This window comes from Periplaneta americana, chromosome 14, assembly GCF_040183065.1.
Source record: "Periplaneta americana isolate PAMFEO1 chromosome 14, P.americana_PAMFEO1_priV1, whole genome shotgun sequence".
In the NCBI taxonomy this organism is placed as follows: domain Eukaryota; kingdom Metazoa; phylum Arthropoda; class Insecta; order Blattodea; family Blattidae; genus Periplaneta; species Periplaneta americana.
In genome coordinates, this window is record NC_091130.1 from 127,738,322 (window position 1) to 127,759,724 (window position 21,403).

Sequence of the window (21,403 nt, forward strand, 5' to 3'; positions counted from 1 at the left end):
TAAGTCCTTTTTTTTTCGCTATAACTGTCCCTTTTATTGTCCTTTATTGATGAAAAATTTACCCTTTAAAATCTGGTCTCTGCTTATTATCAACGAGTTAGAAGTTGCTTATTACACATGTTTTTTTTTTTTTTTTTTTTTTTTTTTTTAGTTTGTAGTTCTGGTTGAGCGGCAGAGAAGGCCTGAATGCCTTAACTCTACCAGACAAATGAATGAATGAATGAATGAATGAATGAATGAATGAATGAAGACAAGAAATTTCAATAGAACAGCATTGTTAAATTTCTATGGTTATAAAATACTGCTTGAATGTATCAATAAAATGGCATATGATACGTGTTAATTTCAGTATTGGTTCATATAGTGAGGAACACAATAACAAACAGCGAATATCATGCAATGGCACTGTTATCGATTGTAGCCTATTATCTGCCAAGTTTAACGTGAATATTCATATTAAATTAATAATCATTTGAACGCACGGTTTCGCACAATTCTGAAGTTGATATTGTGTTTCAGAGTTAAATTAATTAATTCGGTTCTGTTATAGCCATGATGGGTTGAATTCTCTGCAAAATAATTACATGCATTGGATTACGTCATACATAAACACAGTGAATATAGGCTAGTAGTGTTCAATTACAAAACTCGGTTTGTTACAGACTAATGAAACAATTCAGTATTACTCGACCAAGGTCAATGGAGTCCTGCAGCCCGGAGCGCCACTTGTACTTCTCCTGCGTTCGTATAGCGACATCGGGATAGTTCACATTACGCCCGCGTCTCCACTCGCCTCGGTCAAGTTATACTTTCGAAGTAAAGAAACAAACTCTACCGTGGGCAGATGATTAGGTGGGTAGAAAAGCACATTCATAAGTACCTAACTTAAAATACGCTACATAAACCTGTAGGGAAGTCATTTCTTTTCTTCCTTCGTACAGAGGACGTGTGGAAGACTAACACCGTAGCTGCGAATGGACTTATTGTGCCTTAAGCCTCGTTCACACTTTTCAAGTAGCTTGAATCAAGTGGCTTGATTTGACGGAATTGAAAAGTATGAACTGTGGTTAACATTTGGTTCAAGTCAAGTAGCATCTTGATTTTAGGTTTCAAATGGAGTTGAAACCCTTCTTTCTGACTTGAAAGGACATTAACCCAGCGACTTGGCTCATGCGTATCGCATGGGATTCGCATCCGGGAGGTCCATGGTTCGATTCCCGAACCGACCAATCTGACTAGTTTTTCCGTGGTTATTTAAATTTAAAATGTCAGACATGCAATAATGTTCATCTTCTTAGTAGTCTATTTAATGATATATTTTGCGATGTGTTTATTCATTTTCCGAAGATAATAGATATGGTGAGCGTATAATTATAGTTATTCGCCACCAGAGGCGCTAGTGATGCTAAGCTGATAGGTTGTCATAGCGCTATTAATAAAAAGTTTCCATACTGTATTAATACTTATATTGTGGTAGATAATTATAGTGACTCAGCTATGTGTACAGTAGTGGCAAAAAAAAAACGGACTGACCCTTGTAGCTGATTTCAGAGCCTTGTTCACTCCAGAGCACGATAGACTGGTAACTAAGACTTTCGTGGTTCGAATCCTGCCTGGTAAGGAAACGTTTTTTTATTCCTTATTCAAATTTATTCCCAATACTTTTCGATTGCAGCGATATTTTACTACTTAATTAATTATTATTCCCAGAACATGAATTTTACCAACAATCGAAAAGTATTGGGAATAAATTTGAATAAGGAACAAAAAAAAAAGTTTCCTTCCCAAGCAGGATTCGAACCAAGAAAGTCTTAGTTACCAGTCTATCGTGCTCTGGAGGGAACAAGGCTCTGAAATCAGCTACAAGGGTCGGTCCGTTTTTTTTTTTTTTTTTTTTTTTGCCACTACTGTACCATATGTCGTTTCAGCCATGTAGATTTAAGGATCCGATGGAGTTCCACTTCCCTTCCAACCTCCCCACCCCCCCGAAAGCGTATTATATTTTCTTCCTGATGCCATCTGTACGCCAGGTAAGTATTATGTCACCCCATAACGTTTTGGGTGAATAGATCTACTATTGAAATGATCATGAATATTGAAATTGAAAGTGATAGTGAATGATGGAGGGAAATGGGAGTACGTCGAAGAAAACCGTCAGACATCTTAGCTTTTTCCAACACAAATACGACTCCTACATCACCAATATTCGAACTCGGGTCCACGGCCGACGCAAGCAAGTACTCTGTTAAGTAAATTGCCAAGGGGACAAAGGAATTTTATTCTTCTTAAAATTTTAACTTCAGAGCTTTCATTTTGTTGCATACCGATAAGCTGCTATTATGAATTAAACAATTTTGTTGGGCCACCTGTGCTTATCTTCTTAAATAGTTTTTTATAACATTAACGTTTTCGATACTACTTATGTATCATCATCAGATGTTAGAGCGTTGTGTTGACTATATATAATGAAAACCTTACCTAATGGTATTTTATGAATTTACTATTTGGTTGCATATTACTTATCATAATGTCTAAGCCTTGTTATGGTAACAGTCCGTTATGATTTCTTAGCCTAGGTCAGTGTCTCTAGTACACAATAAAATACAATTAAAATGCAATATAAAATACAATAAGATACAGTTTTAAACAATTTAAAAACACTATATAAAATGTAACATGTAAAAACTGTGTACACTTGTTGGAATGGCTGTGTTGGTCAATCGTTTACGCCGTTAAATAGGGCGATTTAGCTGGTCCTAATTCAAATTCATTGTCTGGAACACGAAGCACTTATTGAGATCACTGAATTTCTGTCTATACTGTATGTTGTTATTAAGACCTTAATGGGCTTTTCATTTATAACCAGTTTCACTCTAACTTAACTATTCAAAATTCATTGATGTCTGCTGATATGCAAGTATCGGTGATTAGACGTATGTAGTTACAAGCGGTTTAATGTCGAGCTCCGTGAATCTATCAAAGTCGTGCATGTCTGCAACAATTGTTAGAGTGAAACTGGTTATAAATGAAAAGCCCATTAAGGTCTTAATAACAACATACAGTATAGACAGAAATTCAGTGATCTCAATAAGTGCTTCGTGTTCCAGACAATGAATTTGAATTAGAACCAGCTAAACCGCCCTATTTAACGGCGTAAACGATTGACCAACACAGCCATTCCAACAAGGGTACACAGTTTTTACATGTTACATTTTATATAGTGTTTTTAAATTGTTTAAAACTGTATCTTATTGTATTTTATATTGAATTTTAATTGTATTTATGCTCGGCCATGCCGAAATGTAGTAATTATACACCTGGTAGCAGACCTTTAATGCATGTCATTAAAGTACACCTACTCATTAAAGGTCAGGTCTTTCAGCCAATGACGACTCAGGTTACAACTGTTCAGCCAATGACAGGTCAGCTTTCTACCGTTATAAAACCGCATGTATCGATTATTCTCGGATATGCAATCGAAAGAGAATTAGCGAAAAGTCACGGAGGCTGGAAATCCAATACTGTCGCAGAAGGTTATGTTCTGTTACTATAATAATTAGTGTTAATTGTAAATAACATTCAAATAAATTCAATTTGTCATCTCGTTTTTCAATGTCGAATTCAATAATCAAGATTATAATATTATAATATTATCAAGTTTAACGGACTACGTCAAGGTCAATGACATTATTGTTCCTCGGAAAAAATCAATACTTTCGCGTCTGCGCACATCTCACAATTCACGACCTAGAACAAGGTCACTTCCGATCTTGTCAGTTACAAATAAAATGTATACATCTGAATACCGGTAATTTCAAGTTAGAAATATGGTCGAGCATAAAAAGTCTTATGAAACTCGCCTATAATGGTAATTAAGAAGCTCGTATGAAAATTATGAAACTCTCTTGCGCTCGTTTCATAAATATCCATACTCGATTCTTAATTACTATCATTATATCCTCGTTGCATAATGTACTATTTATTGTGAATTAGAGGCACTGACCTAGGCTAAGAAATCATAACGGACTGTTACCATGTTAGCTCTAACAAGGCTTAGACATTATGATAAGTAATATGCAACCAAATAGTAAATTCATAAAATACCATGAGGCAAGGTTTTCATTACATATAGTCAACACAATGCTCTAACATCTGATGATGATACATAAGTAGTATCGAAAACGTTAATGTTATAAAAACTATAAAAACTATTTAAGAAGATAAGCACAGGTGGCCCAACAAAATTGTTTAATTCATTAACTTCAGAGACTATCTAGAGCAGAATTCAAGGGTAATACAGAAGTTGTGAAGTCAAGAATTTCGCTGAAATGTTTCATTTCGAATGCAGAAAAGAAAAATCATGGAAATAAATATTCAACTTCACGAACTGAACTAAAAAATTGTGTTGTCAGCATAGTATAGAATTAGTGCACACGATCTCTCCAAGGTGTGAATACATTTAATCCAATACCATCTCTGAACCACAGAGCTTAAAAAAATTAAAACAAACAAGAGCTAGGTGCAGCCACAAGAAGCTTCGATTACTGGTTAAAAAGTGACTGCAGTGTAACGCGTATTGCTTTCATCTGGCGTACGAAACAAAGGAACGACGACAGTAAATTTGTTTGCGGAAGAACGAGCTGAACCATGAAACAGTTCACTACAAAGAATATGGACTGCAAAATACTGTAGCAAAGGCGTAATAAAACTAGCGATATGACGACGCCCCTGAATAATGTTCGAGCTAAAATATAACAAAATACAAAATTATCTTTAAATCGAGAAAAAAGTTCATCAAACAGATTCCTATGCACATAGAAAGCTTACGCCATCGGCGTGGCTCAGTCGGTTAAGGCGCTTGCTTGCCGGTCTGATTACCTGGTTGGATTTTTCCGAGGTTTTCCCCAACCATAAGGTGAATGTCAGGTAATCTATGACGAATCCTCGGTCTCATCTCGCCAAAATACCATCTCGCTATCACCAATCTCATCGACGCTAAGTAACCTAGTAGTTGATACAGAGTCGTTAAATAACCAACTAACTAGCTAGAAAGCCTACAAAAGTAACGTCCACACCTGTGGAGTAACGGTTAGAGCGTCTATTTTACGACTCTTTATCAACATCTTAGGTTATTTAGCGTCTGAATGAGATGAAGGTGATAATGTCGGTGAAATGAGTCCGGGATCCAGCACCGATAGATAGCATTTGCTCATATTGGGTTGAGGGAAAACCCCGGAATATCAAACAGATTACTTGCCCCGACCGGGAATCGAACCCGGGCCACCTGGCTCCGCGGCCAGACGCGCTAATCGTTACTCCACAGGTGTGGATTCCGTTCTCGATCTAGTTGTCGTTTCCGTTCCCGGTTTATTGTTAACCAGCCTTTACTTGAAAACGAAGAATTGTAAAACAGTGCGACGACGTTTTGCAAGGCAATTTCCTGATGTTCCCGTTCCATATAGGACGACTATTTTAAACTTCGTAAAAAAAGTTTAGAGAAACGGGGTCAGTTCTGAATAAAAGTGGAAAGAGAAACCCAAATGTAGGCCTACTTACTGAGGAAAAACTCGATGAGATAGGAGAAAGGTTAGAACATTCTCCTTGAAAATATTTCCGCCGTCACTCACAAGAAACGGATGTTTCGAAAACCACAGCATTTAGAGCCACTAAATTTCTTAAATTTGAGCTCTACAGAGTGACAATAGTGCATAAATTACAGCCTAGAGATAATGTGAGTCGTGTGAATCTTTGTTCAATTGAGAGAATTGTGTTAGTTTTATTAATATATACTTAGAGTTATTAACACATCCCGTCACCGGCGTAGCTCAGTCGGCTAAGGCGCTTGCCTGCCGATCCGGAGTTGCGCTAGGGCGCGGGTTTGGTCCCCGCTTGAACTGATTGTCTAGTTGGGTTTTTTTCCGAGGTTTTCCCAAACCGTAAGGCGAATGTCAGGTAATCTATGGCGAATCCTCGGTCTCATCTCGCCAAATGCCATCTCGCTATCACCAATCACATCGACGCTAAATAACATAGTAGTTGATACAGCGTCGTTAAATAACTAAGTTAAAAAAACACATTCGGGTTTATGATGCTAAGATATCATGTAAAACTGTAAACCACATTTAAAATTGTTGAAAATGATGAGAAATAAACAAAGTGAGGATTTGTTTTAATATCACAGTCCAGTATATACAGTCACGAAGCTCAATACAGTAGAACCTCTATTATCCGTGGTAATGAAGGAGGTGGGCTGAACGGTTAATGAAAAAATCGGATAATCCGTACCATAGAAGACTTTCATAAATTAAGTGTTGCATAATACAGTTTCGTAATTTTCTCCGTGGTCATTAGGTAGTGGATCAGAAGTTTTAAGTATAATAGTTCTGTTGGGAAGAGTGGGTGAAGAAAGAATAATGCTGAAACTGATCAGGAAGAGGAAAAGGAATTGCCTGAGTGACTGAGAAGAAACTGCCTACTGGAGGATTCACTGGAAGGAATGGTGAACGGGAGAAGATTTCGGGTCAGAAGAAGATATCAGATAATAGACGGCATTCAAATATATGGATCATATGCGGAGACTAAGAGGAAGGCAGAAAATAGGAAAGACTGGAGAATGCTGGGTTTGCAGTGACAACACTATGAATGAATGAATGAATATCAATGACGCGTTTCTAAGGTTCAGTGAAACTTCCTATGATGGATTTCTGTGAAAGATAGGAAAAGTATAGACCTAGGTCTCATGTTATAGATTTAAGTAATTTGTACACTTTATCCTTTTTTTAATTAAATCTCGCACAGTTGTAACTCCAATCTCAAATTCCGATGCGAGATGAGCCACAGTTCCTCTTTTCCAAAACCACTCAATTATATGCACTTCTCTTCGATACTTAGCACAACATGTATTCTTTTGGCACTTCTGGAAGACGTTTTGCAGAGAAATTAAACAGGTCACTCGAACAGTAGACCATAATGTGTAAGGGCAAAGACTTGTAGTATCACTCTCTATAAAAAGAATACGTACTAATGTAATGTTCAGTACTCAATATTTTTTCTGCAACAAAAAAGAGAGAATGACAGACGGATAATCCAACAATCGGTTAATAGGGTGACGGATAATCGGGGTTTTACTGTACTTAGTAAATATGCATCCATAGATAGTTGCTAACCACTAGGTTCGCTACTATCGCCTCATCATAGACAATGTGAAATACTAGGTGTTCATTTCAAAGTGTGTCATGACATCACTGTTGTTGGGTCACCGATTTGAAGCGAGTTTCAGCTTATATGTCAGAGAAGTTGCCTATTATTTAAGGCGTTCTTCAATCTGAACTTGAGAACGTGTACGGTATAACTTGAACATCGTAGCAACAGATGGCGGTCTGTACGGTCTGTGTGCTACCATAACCTCTTTCGAACTGTGTTTTGCGCGGGCAAGTCGTACGCAGGGTATTTGTTATCATCGGTTGCGTACGGCAACATTCCAAAACACAAATCAAATGCTCCGTGTCCATGTTGACCGTCGAAGTTAATGTCAACAAATACGTAAGTAATCGTCTTAACCCTCTCCCCATATCCCGACAGTACGTATTTCCAAACAGTTCACATTCTTGCCACTACTGGCGTTACCGTACGTATCGGTAAGTAATCTTCAGAATGAACGCCGTACTTGCTAGGCAACTTCTCTCGCATTTAGGTAATACGCCTTTGCGGAAGTGTAGGAAGATTGAATTCTCTAGGCTCATCGGCTAGCCACATGACGGCATACAGCGAGCCATGACACATTTTGAACTGAACACCCAGTAGTACCTGCACAGTCTATTGTTCCTAGCAACCTCATAAACTCAAGCTTCGTGACTGTATATACTAGACTGTGTCAATATTTCGAAATATTTTAAGACTAGTTATGACCATCTATTTACAGGCCATTTTTTTTCAGTTTGTAGTCTGACACTTTATTGCTTGCTCTCCTGGAAACAATCACAAAAAATTATTAATTTATTCCAATTAAAATGTTCAGTATTTATTCAATTTAATACGCATCAGTTTTTATTAAAGCGTTTCGTATTGTTTGCATACATGTACTACACAAGCACTCCGATGGCAACACGAGTGGAACATCTGCTTGTATTCGAGTTTTTACTAACGCTTCGAATGTTTTGTTGCTGTGATATATGATCATCACATTTGTTGCTCATTATTCAACCTCAAAATACGTCACTTCTGATCAAAATGTGTAAATTGTGTATGTAATAGACTCATTACAAGTTGCGTAAGTTTCACCGCATATAAATAGCATTTGGCTCTACATACCAAATATAATGTCAATTAAAATCATCCATATCATAGGGAAGGAAGAATTCTACAACATTATCATAAAGAACAAAACAACTAGCATGCTCGTGTCTGATACTTTTGTTGCTATGAAGAAAGGAGTGCGTGTGGATGAAATTAATTTGGATTTAGCTGGAAATCTGTACGGTTCGCCATTGCCAATAAGTCACAAAAAAGTGGATGATATTTTGAAGCTTGAGAAGTTCCAGTGTATAAGTAGTGGCATGATTATATTCGTGTAGTAGATGTGGATAGTGAAGAAAAGGACACAGATATGGACTCAGAGTGACAATACTAGCATATGAATATGATATGTTTTCTGAAAGCAGACATTGATATTTTGGTAAATAGTATTTATATTTATACTAGCTGAAAGCACCCGGCGTTGCCGGGGTTGTCCTTTTTGCTTCTTTTTTTAATTAAACTGGTCGTTACACTTTTCGGAAATCTGAGAAACTCAACTATAGACAACCAAAACGAATTGTCTTTACTAAGATTTCCTCGTCCATAAAGATGAAATCTTTACAGTATCATTTACATGAAGTAATGAACTTCTTAGCCGAATGCCTGAAAAGGATTAACTCAATTTAAAACAACTGTAGGTGAGGCAGCGAAAGAAAACATTTCATCACGTGCCATACGTTCAAATGTTTTTTAATTTGTATGTATGTATGTATATATATATATATATATATATATATATATATATGAAGTCTATATACAACAGCATGCTCCACCACTAGTTCCTGCAGTACTACATGCCTACTACATATACGAATATATCTATATACGATATTAACATGTGATGAATACTTCCTTGCTTACATTTAACGTTATGTACTCACTAATCCTGAGCTATCTAGTTATTATTCCTATTAACATTTCATTGAAATATATATTGTTCATTGATTATAACATTGACTTGGCCTAACAAGTTATGGTTCTTATTTGCACTTACTTAAATTATAATTGTTCGTTACTCATCCTAACAAGATGTGATTCCTATTTACACTTATAACACTGACTAATTCTGACAAGTTGTGATTAACATTTACACTCATTTAAATAATATACTGTTCATTATATTCCTCTTACGTTATTTCTATTTACACTTACATCACTAATTCTAACAAGTTGTAATTCCTATTTTATGTCTTTGTTATGTCTTTTATTGTAGTTTTCCTAAGTCTATACTATTCGCAAATTTGATTAATTGTTTTGTATACTTATTAGCTAATTTGTCTTTGTCTATGGGCCACCTTTCACCACTCCTATGTATAAAATTTGCTAGAGTTTGTCTTTCATTTTTAAATTTGATGCAGTCATATATTACATGGTCCACTGTTTGTTCGCCTACATTTATTTTGGCGTAGTTAAGGCCATCAGACCTTCTCTACCACATCACCATAAATACAAATAAAATAATAGAAAAATCAAACTATAAATAAAATAAAACCAAACGAAAATATATACAGGCTACAACCACGCAAACTAATGAGTTAGCATTGCTTTGATTTTAATTCTCCATTCTCCTGGCGCTACAGTCCATGAAGGATCCTGGCCTCTCCTTCAGCACTCGCACAATCTTTCTTGCCTTGAAGTTCAGCAAAACAAAAACGCACCTTAGTTGATGTAGGCGTAGTTGTTCCCAGTGTTGTCACTAGGTAGCATAAGCACAGCAGCGCAGCACACGCAGTGAGAAAAAACATGAACTGTCTCAGCAGGTGAGCAGTTTAGCTCTCGAACTGTGATCACTGTTTAAAGAGCTGTTTAATCATAGGCGTGATCGTGAGTTTTCGATCACTGTGATAAAATCACAGGTTAGTGATTTTCTGCTCATCATTAACTGCTAGTATTCTTTTCATTTTTGCACACTCACTTGTACAGGGACATCATTTTATTTTTTATGCTCGACCATGCCGAAATGTAGTAATTATACACCTGGTAGCAGTCCTTTAATGCATGTCATTAAAGTACACCTACTCATTAAAGTACAGGTCTTCAGCCAATCACAAGTCAGTTTTGTACCGTTATATCGATTATTCTCGGATATGCAATCGACAGACAATTAGCGAAAAGTCACGGAGGCTGGAAATCCAATACTGTCGCAGAAGGTTATGTTCTGTTACTATAATAATTAGCGTTAATTGTAAATAATATTCAAATAAATTCAATTTGTCATCTCGTTTTTCAATTCTAAATCAATTTCCAGGTTATATCAGACTAATGTTCATTCTTACTCTGTGCAAAGGTCAATGACATTCGGCCTCGGAAAAAATCAATATTTTCGCGTCTGCGCACATCTCACAATTCAGGTCAGTTCGCACATAACCATAAAAAGACCTACCTAATTTTCAATACTTTCAAGTTAGAAATATGGTCGAGCATAAAAAGTTGTATGAAACTTGCCTATAATGGTAATTAAGACGCTCGTATGAAAATTATGAAACTCGCTTGCGCTCGTTTAATAAACAATCATACTTGCGTCTTAATTACTACTATTATAGGCTCGTTGCATAATGTACTATACTTCAATTTTTATTGTACCTGAGTTTTTTAATGTCCTTCACTCCCACCCCTTCTACTAATGAGTTCAACCGTCCTCCACACAGATCCAAGACCGCATATATACAGTCATAGTAGCCTTACGGTCATAGTAAACAGTACGTTCCAAAAATATGTTCGCGTTTTCCAGTGACGAAAGAGCTTTCAATATTGAATCATTTTCGGACAGATACTGTCGTCCGTTTGCCTATGTCGCATCCCGGTTTCCCCCACCTGCTTCTATTCGCCAGCTAGTGGCTGGGCTGTCTTAGCTCTTTTCTGAGAACATTAATTTCTGTTATGAATTGGACGTCTACGTAATATTATGCAACTGTTTAAAAATAACTGAAATAAAAGGGCCTCGTTAAGTAATTAACTGTCACGTGATTTCCCTTTCTACGACCCTACGACATAACCACTTGGACGGACAGTAGATAGTATGTCTGAGTAATTTTATCTTTTCGGATCGAGCAGAAGTGAAGATTGAATTTACAGTACGTAAGGTACTCTTTTATAGAGTAGGTACAGAATTATTTCAACATGAGTTACTAGTACGAAGGACGAAACTGGTAATTGGGATTTAGGTACAATAGTCTATAGTGCGATAATATGCACATTAGAACTGAAGCCTGTATCGAAATGAACGGTCACCATTTTTAAAAATGTGTTTAAATATCCATATTATTATTTTTTAATTTAACTTCATTCTCTATATTGTACGCTAATGTGCTGTAGGTAGTATAATATACACTGCATAATGTATACGTCCACATGGACAGCTCAGTTCATGAGTAAAAACACTCATTGTTAATACAGTACTCTATCTTGATTAAACAAAAACGTAATGAAAATGATCAAACTCAAAAGCGCGATATTTCCTAGTTTACGTAAATAGATTAACTACTTTTCTTCCCTCCTATACCTAGTAAAGTGATTTGTTTGTATATTACGCCAGTATCATCGAACTCCAGTCGTGGAAGGGGGTAGCAAACGGCATTGATCCAGAGGTATAGCCAAGTTAATATTAAAAATGTTAGTAAAAATAAAATGATGTCCCTGTATAATTTAACTTGTGTGTTCATCTGGAAAACAAAATTTATTTCATCTGCACAAAAAAAAAAAAAACTTATCCCCCTTTACCCTAACACCACACCACAGATGTTTGTAGTATATATGAGGATATCTCAATTCGTGATAGAAGCAAAAGTTGATCTGGTTTTTTTTAGACTTTTTCGGTTTCTAAAAAAACAAGTTTGGACTGTTCAGTTACATTAAGGGATTATTGTAAACCGGTGTTTTTACCTCTGATATTAAAATGGTGGAACTGTGAAAGGAAATCTCGCGTTCCAAAGGGAGGGTGGGGGGGGAGGAGAGTGGAAATTTGATAGATTAAACTGGTCCACAGCGCCAGCAGCCCGCGCTTGTTTATACTGCGAGCTGTTCCCATGTGAAACAAAAAGCGAGGATGTATTTAGCGCTATGATGATGATGCAGCTAATTGCCGCCATTACGAGGTGAACCCCGCCTGCATCTTGCGGTGTGTCAGTTGTGTGCGGCGATGATTCTGCTTGCGTGACGGACTGCAATCCATCACTCTCAAGAGGGGCGGGGGAGTGCCTGCCCTGTTAGGGGTGTCCCACCTCAGTCCATGACTCACCCTCCGATAAAAAAAAAAAACACCTACTTATGTTTTTATTTATTGTATTGTTATTACCAAAGCTCGGAACTTGGGGACTTGTGTCGTGTGCATGAGTAAGGTTACAGGTGCAACGTACACAAAGCTCACGCTGCGAGTGCTCAGGGACAGTCGTGTGTACTAAAAAAGTGGCCACAACTAATGACAGAAAGACGGACGAAGAAACTGTTATGTCGAAGCCAATGATATTCAGAGAATTATAGGTAAACGGTCTATTTGAGGAATTAGAAAATACGTGTTATTCGAATGGGTATTATAGAAGTTTGAAAATACTTTTTTTTTTTTTTTTTTTTTTTAGATACAGAATTTCGTGGAGAATTCGGAAGAGATACATAATTTTTTTCGAATGGAGAGTTTATATTTTGTAAGTTGTGCCACACACAAACTAGAGGCTGGAAACGGAATTCATTGAAAGACATTGCAGTCCCTCAAATTGTAGAAAAATCTGTCCATAGCCATGGATCGAAACGTAGAGGGGCTTACCCTAGTAGTGACACACTAATTGAAAAATATTTTCGTGAAAAATTTAGGATATACTTATCTTTCTCAGATACGAGATCAGCTAGCAACTGCTGAAAATCGAACAGAAAACAGTAACAGTGAAAAAAGTCAGTATTTTAAGTCTACTACCGAAAAATCTTCGAATGTAGGTAGTCATACACTGTAATAAAATGTACACAGCAGAACAGTAAATTTGATATATTTCTCATGTTTATTTTTATTATATATATGCTATGAAATTACGTGTTTCAACCTACCATAATATTATCAATATGTTGTTGCAGCCAGAAACAACTTTTGTAGCAGACCTGACAGTACCTCCGTGCTGGAAGCTGGAGTTTGTTGACATTGAAGTCCGGTCGCTTAATCACGTGCAAAGACACAAGTCCCCAAGTTCCGAGCTTTGGTTATTACACTCTAAATTCGGATCAAATTTATTAAACCAGACAGTAGCGGCTGGTGGTCAAAATAATGAGTGTGCTATAATCTCTATATTGACCTACTGTAGAGGCCTACACTTATGTATTTATCTTAATTTGGAGTCTCGCCTAGTGATGAAATATGAAGCCCATACGACGTTCTTTCCTACTGTAGAACTTGTCATTTGGTGTTAAACCCCTCCATCTTGGACATCATACACTTTTCTATTGACAGTATTGCAAGAGCAGTGAGGCGATCCTGGGACATAGTGTTCCTTAAAAACGTTTTCATGCGTTTCAAGCAAGAAAAACATATTTCTGGCTCAGCAGTGGTCATTGGTGTTGTAACCAAAATATTTAACAACTTCGATACTTCACAGAATGGATCCTGTAAATTGTTGTTCGGAAGTCAGGTCTTCCGTATAGAAATGCAACTTGTATCTGGAACACTCTTTTGTTCAGTATAGTATAGCTGTTGACAGCAACTTTAACTGGTAGATGGCAGCAGCAGTCGGACACTTGAATTGCCAAATACATTGTACATAGTTCCGAATTCTTCCACAAACAAGCTTTCTTTCGTTACGCTTTACTTTTGCAATCTCCAAGCTGTGTTGTGCTGAAGCTGACTACAGCACTTTCCCGCGTAAAAATAGCCAATCAGAGCAGTGATTTTAGCTTCGCACATGCGCATAACTGTCTACATTTTTCATGTGGAGCTTTGAGTAGCACAACGAACCCCCTGAGGCACCAAAGAAGGCACGAAGACTAAACACTTCATAACGCGTCATGAACATAACCACGGGAAATTGTCAAATGACAGATCAAATACTATGGTGGTATTACAAATACATTATTTGAGCCAAAATTATCGTTGTGCTGTAGCGCACATAAGGACGGGCCGCCCCTGAAACCAGACTGTACCCACACGACTGTCCGATGAATTTTATTTTATCAGAAGCAATGTCATTGTTCTTACAGTTTTCTATCTAGCCTACTGTGCTTCTGAACAGAGTCGTAAGTTAATAAAAATAAATTTGATTTTTCACGTTTCTGCGTTTGTGACAGACATGTTTCTTTTTACTTAACCATAATTAGCGCCGGGTATTTTTGGAGATCGCGTAAATCACGACAAAATAGATATATAATATATTTTTACTAATCTTTACGAATTAAGTGATTCTCATTAATAATATGCGGATAAAACAATCGCGACAAATCGCGAAATAGCGAAATATGAACACATTCGCGAATTATTACTATTGCGTCGTTTTATAGCGAATTTCACAATATGAATTTTTTCGGATTTTTTTTTTTCACTTTAATTTGTTATATATCCAAGTAGGCTACATTACATGGTGTTGCAGGTGTTCTGATTACATTAGTGAATTCAAAAGACGGCGAATTCAACATTTAACTAATAATTTAAAAGTGTTAATTTGAGGGCTGCAAGTTTTTTTCCGTTTTTAATGAATGTGTGTTAAATAAAGTCTCAATCCAACAAATATTGTCTATATCGCACCTTTATTACCAGAGTCCAACGAACCTTTAATGTTAATTATTTGGAAAGTAAAGATTAATTTTTAGTCCTACAGAATTTATCTGTTATGATAACAATTAATGTTTGCGTTGAATCAACAAAACCTTCCTGACTAGCAATGGTCCATAGAGTTCAATGAAGATTATATAGTTGGCACAACTGATAACAAGAGAGCAGCTCATCATAACACACTACTCCCATCTAGCGGTTGGCGCGTCTGGCTGCGAAACCAGGTGGCCCGGGTTCGATTCCCGGTCTAGGCAAGTTACCTAGTTGAGGTTTTTTCCGGGGTTTTCTCTCAATCCAATATGAGCAAATGCTGGGTAACTTTCGGTACTTGACTTCGGACTCATTTCACCGGCATTATCACCATCATCTCATTCAGACGCTAAATAACCTAAGATGTTGATGAAGCGTCGTAAAATAACCTACTAAAATAAAAGACATCTAGCGGAATATTTGCAATGATGAGATTGTATAATCTATGCGGATGATATAGCATTAATAGCAGAAACACCTGAAAGGCTACAACAATGCTGAAGGAATGGAACGAAGAGTTAATGAGAAAAGGGATGCGGATTAATGTCAACAAGAGTAAAGTAATGTGGATCTGTAAGGAAGATAGACAGGAAACAGAATTTAACATTGAATGTGAAGGACAAAACCTGGAGAGAGTGGAAAGTTTTAAATATGTAGGAACAATAATAACTAGTGATGGAAGAGTAGATCAAGAAGTACTGAACAGGGTAAAGAAAGCAACATCAGCATACTATCAAATAAGTAATACAATACTTACTTACAAATGGCTTTTAAGGAACCCGAAGGTTCATTGCCGCCCTCACGTAAGCCCGCCAGCGGTCCCTATCCTGTGCAAGATTAATCCAGTCTCTATCATCATACCCCACCTCCCTCAAATCCATTTTAATATTATCCTCCCATCTACGTCTCGGCCTCCCTAAAGGTCTTTTTCCCTCCGGTCTCCCAACTAACACTCTATATGCATTTCTGGATTCGCCCATACGTGCTACATGCCCTGCCCATCTCAAACGTCTGGATTTAATGTTCCTAATTATGTCAGGTGAAGAATACAATGCGTGCAGTTCTGTGTTGTGTAACTTTCTCCATTCTCCTGTAACTTCATCCCGCTTAGCCCCAAATATTTTCCTTAGCACCTTATTCTCAAACACCCTGAACCTATGTTCCTCGCTCAGAGTGAGAGTCCAAGTTTCACAACCATACAGAAGAACCGGTAATATAACTGTTTTATAAATTCTAACTTTCAGATTTTTCGACAGCAGACTGGATGATAAGAGCTTCTCAACCGAATAATAACACGCATTTCCCATATTTATTCTGCGTTTAATTTCCTCCCGAGTGTCATTTATATTTGTTACTGTTGCTCCAAGATATTTGAATTTTTCCACCTCTTCGAAGGATAAATCTCCAATTTTTATATTTCCTTTTCGTACAATATTCTGGTCACGAGACATAATCATATACTTTGTCTTTTCGGGATTTACTTCCAAACCGATCGCTTTACTTGCTTCAAGTAAAATTTCCGTGTTTTCCCTAATCGTTTGTGTATTTTCTCCTAACATATTCACGTCATCCGCATAGACAAGAAGCTGATGTAACCCGTTCAATTCCAAACCCATAGTTGGGAAAAAAGAAATAACCACTAAGACAAAAATACAGATATATAATTCAATAATTAAACCTATAATACAATACAGTACCGAAAGCTTACCACTCTTAGATAAACATCGAAGTAAATTAACAGCAGTGGAAATGAAATATCTTAGAAGAGCTGTAGGAAAGACCAGAAGAGATACGATAAGGAATGACACCGGGTGCTTTTCACTGCCACCGGGTGCTTGCCCACTTGCGGTGTAAATAAATACATACATACAAATAAGAGAAGAAGTTAAACTGAGAAAAGCATTAACAGAGGTGATTAATGAAAGGCAATTGAAATGGTTTGGGCATGTATATCGTATGGGAGAGGAAAGGAAGGTTAAACAGGTGATGGAAATGAGAGTGGAAGGAAGAAAGAGAAGAGGAAGACCAAGGATTAAATGGGAGGATACAATAGAAAGAACAGGCCAACAGAAAGGAAAAACAATGGTAGAGATGAAGAGAATGTGTAGAGACCGGGAAAATGGATGAAATGGACGGAGAGGGGCGAACCCGACGCTTAGCAGCAGAAGGGACTGAAGAAGAAGAAGAAGAAGAAGAAGAAGAAGAAGAAGAAGAAGAAGAAATTGTATAATAATAGAGGAGACTGTTGTACCTTCAGCACAGCGTACCTTTGAACATTTTTTGTTTTTTAATTTTTGCTGCTACCTAGAGGATATATCCAATTTTTCTATATTAATGTCCGGCCCCGGAACAATTTTTCCCTCGAAATTATTCAAATAAACTTTACAGGGAGTTATACCTGAAATTTTGATTTGCATAATACACGTCACTGTTCGTTAACAGAAAACCACAATTTAAGTCACACAGAGTTAGTGTGCACTCGAAGTTGGTTGCTTGACGGTTGTCAGCCCACTTTGAGGTCTGTGGATATAGAGGGAAAAATTGGATCGGTGTTGGGTAGAGTTCCGGGGTAGCTCAGTTGGTAGAGCGTTGGTACGTTAAACCAAAGGTCCCGGGTTCGATGCCCGGCCCCGGAACAATTTCTCCCTCGAAATTATTCTTAAATGCAGTTCATTGGTCATTTTAGAAGAATAGAATGAAGGAAATAATAAATAATTTAAAATGATATAATATAAAAATAAATTGAATAAAAAATAGAATAAGCTGTAATAAACACAAGAATTAAAAGGACTTTCAGATGACAGGACAGCCGAAAGAATATCTGAAGTTGTATTTGATCATTTATAAGAATTTCACTGTAGCAAGAAATTAATTGCGCAAACGTACGACGGAGCATCGGTAAATATCGGGCAGTACAAAGGCTTAGGAGTCATCTTTGCAAATCAAAAGGGGAAGCGAATCGAACTTCACTACAAATAAATTGCCAGTTCCAGAATGGTGAGTCAAAGACTAACATAGGCCTACTTGTATTGATTTTGCATGCTCTATTATTATTATTATTATTATTATTATTATTATTATTATTATATTAATATTAGTTTCTGTCTTGGTCATCAGTCGTCAATCTCATATCCTACATACAAAAAAATATCACGAGTCGCCACTGATTTGCTCTTAATGGACTGAGGGAAAACCCGGAAAAAGCCTCAACCAGGTAGGCCTAACTTGTTCCAACCAGAATTTGAACCCTAGCTCGCTCGTTTCACGGTCAGGCATGTTAACCGTTACTCCACAGCGGTGTACCGATTTTTATTACATAACCTATGACCAAGATGACAAAATACAAGAAAATTATAAAGATGAATTTTAAATAAATTAAATATTTTTCAAAATGTTATATAACCTGTCACGAAAACATTATTGTGAAATGTATGAACGAGCCCTATGAAAGATCTATATCTTAATATTAAAGTCGGACTTTTATTACATTTCTGCATTGTACCTTCGGGAGAGACTATATTACGATGCTGTTGTTTTTCTCCATTCAGAAGATACTAGAGTTTATCTCTCAGGCTGACAATCCTTATTGGAGATTTTAACGGTTTTCTTCTTTATCCTGATCAACGTTAGACTTGGCAGCACAACCAATAACTTTGAGCCCTTAATGTTCGTGTCTCATCTCTGTAACGCTGAAAGGGATGCAAGGGAATGGTGCTAGTGTAGCGTAAAGGGGACTGGATTGTCGTAACTGCTATTTTATTTCAAAACATCCTGACGCGATCTACTCGTCGTACACACAAATCCTTGTATAAACTTAACTTGCGACCAATTTTCATTTTTCAATTCATTTTAGAAGTGTGTTTCAGATAAGTCTATGATCAATAATATAGGATATAAGTAGTTGAGGTGAATATTAAAACACAACGCTTCCAGGCTATATGTGGCACAATTGCCAAGAATTTAAAGAAGAAAACAAGGAAAGAAACGCAAATAAAATTTTATAAGACAATGGCTATACCAACTCTCTTATATGGATGTGAAGCATGGACCTTGAAGAAAAATGATATTAATAGAATCCAGTCAGCGGAAATGAAATTTCTCAGAGGAGTAAAAGGATGTACAAGATTGGATAGATATAGAAATGATGACATAAGGAATGAACTAAACCTGTTCCCAATTATAGATAAAATAAAGGAATATAGAATTCGTTGGTCGAATCATTTGAGAAGAATGGATAAGGAACGAATACCGATACAGGTGTTGGATTATAAACCACAAGGGAGAAGAGATATTGGTCGGCCAAGAACAAGGTGGAAAGTTGAGGACGGAACAGGAGACTCTCCTACTCCATGAAGAGAAGAAGAAGAAGAAGAAGAAGAAGAAGAAGAAGAAGAAGAAGAAGAAGAAGTTGTAGGGGAGAGTCGGGTAGTATCGGACATCGGGTAATATCGGACAGTGAGCTTCTTTCATCTACCACACGATGACAGTACCTGATTGACATGGTTACGTTTCTGTGATGTCGCATAGAGAAACGTAACCATGTCATTCAGGTACTACCATATGGTGGTAGATGAAAGAAACGCACTGTCCGATATTACCCGAAGTCCGATACTACCCGACTCTCCCCTAATTAATTTTCAGTCTTAATGACTTATAATATTATCTATCATACAGAATCAAGAAACAACTTTATAGTGAGTACACACATAATAATTTGTTCTTTATTTATATGATATGTTGTATAACGCATTCGCCGAATTAGGTATCATCAGAAGTTCTAGCAATATCTAAACTTCACACGAAGTCTAATACATACTAAATACATCGGTTTCTGATGTCAAAATTGTATAAAATAGTTGTAACATATATCAATTACAATATATTATATATACATAATAGCTGCTATAAAATGAATTTTAAAATCTTCTCTCTCTTTTTTTTTTAATTGGTTATTTAGCGTCGATGATATTGGTGATAGCGAGGTGGTATTTGGCGAGATGAGACCGAGGATTTGCCACAGATTACCTGGCATTTACCTTACGGTTGGAAAAATCCTCGGAAAAGAACCAACCAAGTAATCAGCCCAAGCGGGGATCGAACCCGCGCCCGAATGCAACTTCAGACCGTCAGGCAAGCACCTTAACCGACTGAGCCATGCCGGTGGCCTACAAGTGTATTTAATATGAATTAGATTTTATGTGAAGTTTAGATCTTGTTAGCACTTTCTGGTAATGCCTAACACGGCGAAAATGTTTACAGTTACTGGTGAGGTGATACGAGCGTTGAGTGACTTCCGCCGAATTTGGAGTAGTCATTGACTTGAACAGCCAATATAGAAAACAAAAAATCACTATCTGTTCAAGAGCGCAACACTATCGCTTTCACCTTCATCTTGACGATAATAAAAGCCTAAACTAACCTAACCTAACTTGTCACAGATTCGCCTATACACGGCATAACAAAAGACTAAACTATCTTAACCTAACCTGTCACAGTTTCGTATATGTAAAGCATAATAAAAGCCTAAACTAACCTAACCTGTCACTAAGATCCTAAACTAACCTAACCTGTTACCGTCCACACCTGTGGAGTAACGGTCAGCGCGTCTGGCCGCGAAACCAGGTGGCCCGGGTTCGATTCCCAGTCTGGGCAAGTTACCTGTTTGAGGTTTTTTCCGAGGTTTTCCCTCAACCCAATATGAGCAAATGCTGGGTAACTTTCGGTGCTGGACCCCGGACTCATTTCACCGGCATTATCACCTTCATCTCATTCAGACGCTAAATAACCAAAGATGTTGATAAAGCGTCGTAAAATAACCTACTAATACCTATTACTAAAATCCTAAACTAACCTAACCTAACTTGTCACAGATTCACCTATACAAAGCATAACAAGAACCTAAACTATCTTAACCTAACCTGTTACAGTTTCGTATATGTAAAGTATAATAAAAGCCTAAACTAACCTAACCTGTCACTAAATCCTAAACTAACCTAACCTAGCTTGTCACAGATTCACCTCTACAAGGCATAACAAAAGCCTAAACTATCTTAACCTAACCTGTCACAGTTTCGTATATGTAAAGCATAATAAAATCCTAATCTAACCTAACCTAACTTGTCACTAAAATCTTAATCTAACCTAACCTAATCTGTCACAGATTTGCCCATACAAGACATAACAAAACCCTAAACTACCGTAACCTAACCTGTCACAGATAAGTACGAAAGACATAATAAAAATCTAAACTAACCTAACCTGTCATAGCACTTCATTTTCTTACCCCTACACACTTCCCTGAGGTATGAAAATGGCCGAAATTTCTATCCCGCTGGA

The 21,403-nt window shown here is 37.1% G+C and overlaps 1 protein-coding gene and 1 non-coding gene across 3 annotated transcripts in view; both read left to right on the forward strand.

Annotated features, from left to right (window-relative positions):
* fz2 (frizzled 2) overlaps positions 1-21,403 on the forward strand; it is a 424,525-nt gene that overhangs the window by 200,185 nt on the left and 202,937 nt on the right. The window lies entirely within an intron of this gene.
* Positions 17,631-17,703, forward strand: TRNAN-GUU (transfer RNA asparagine (anticodon GUU)). Its single transcript has one exon. It is a non-coding gene; the product is annotated as a tRNA-Asn (tRNA).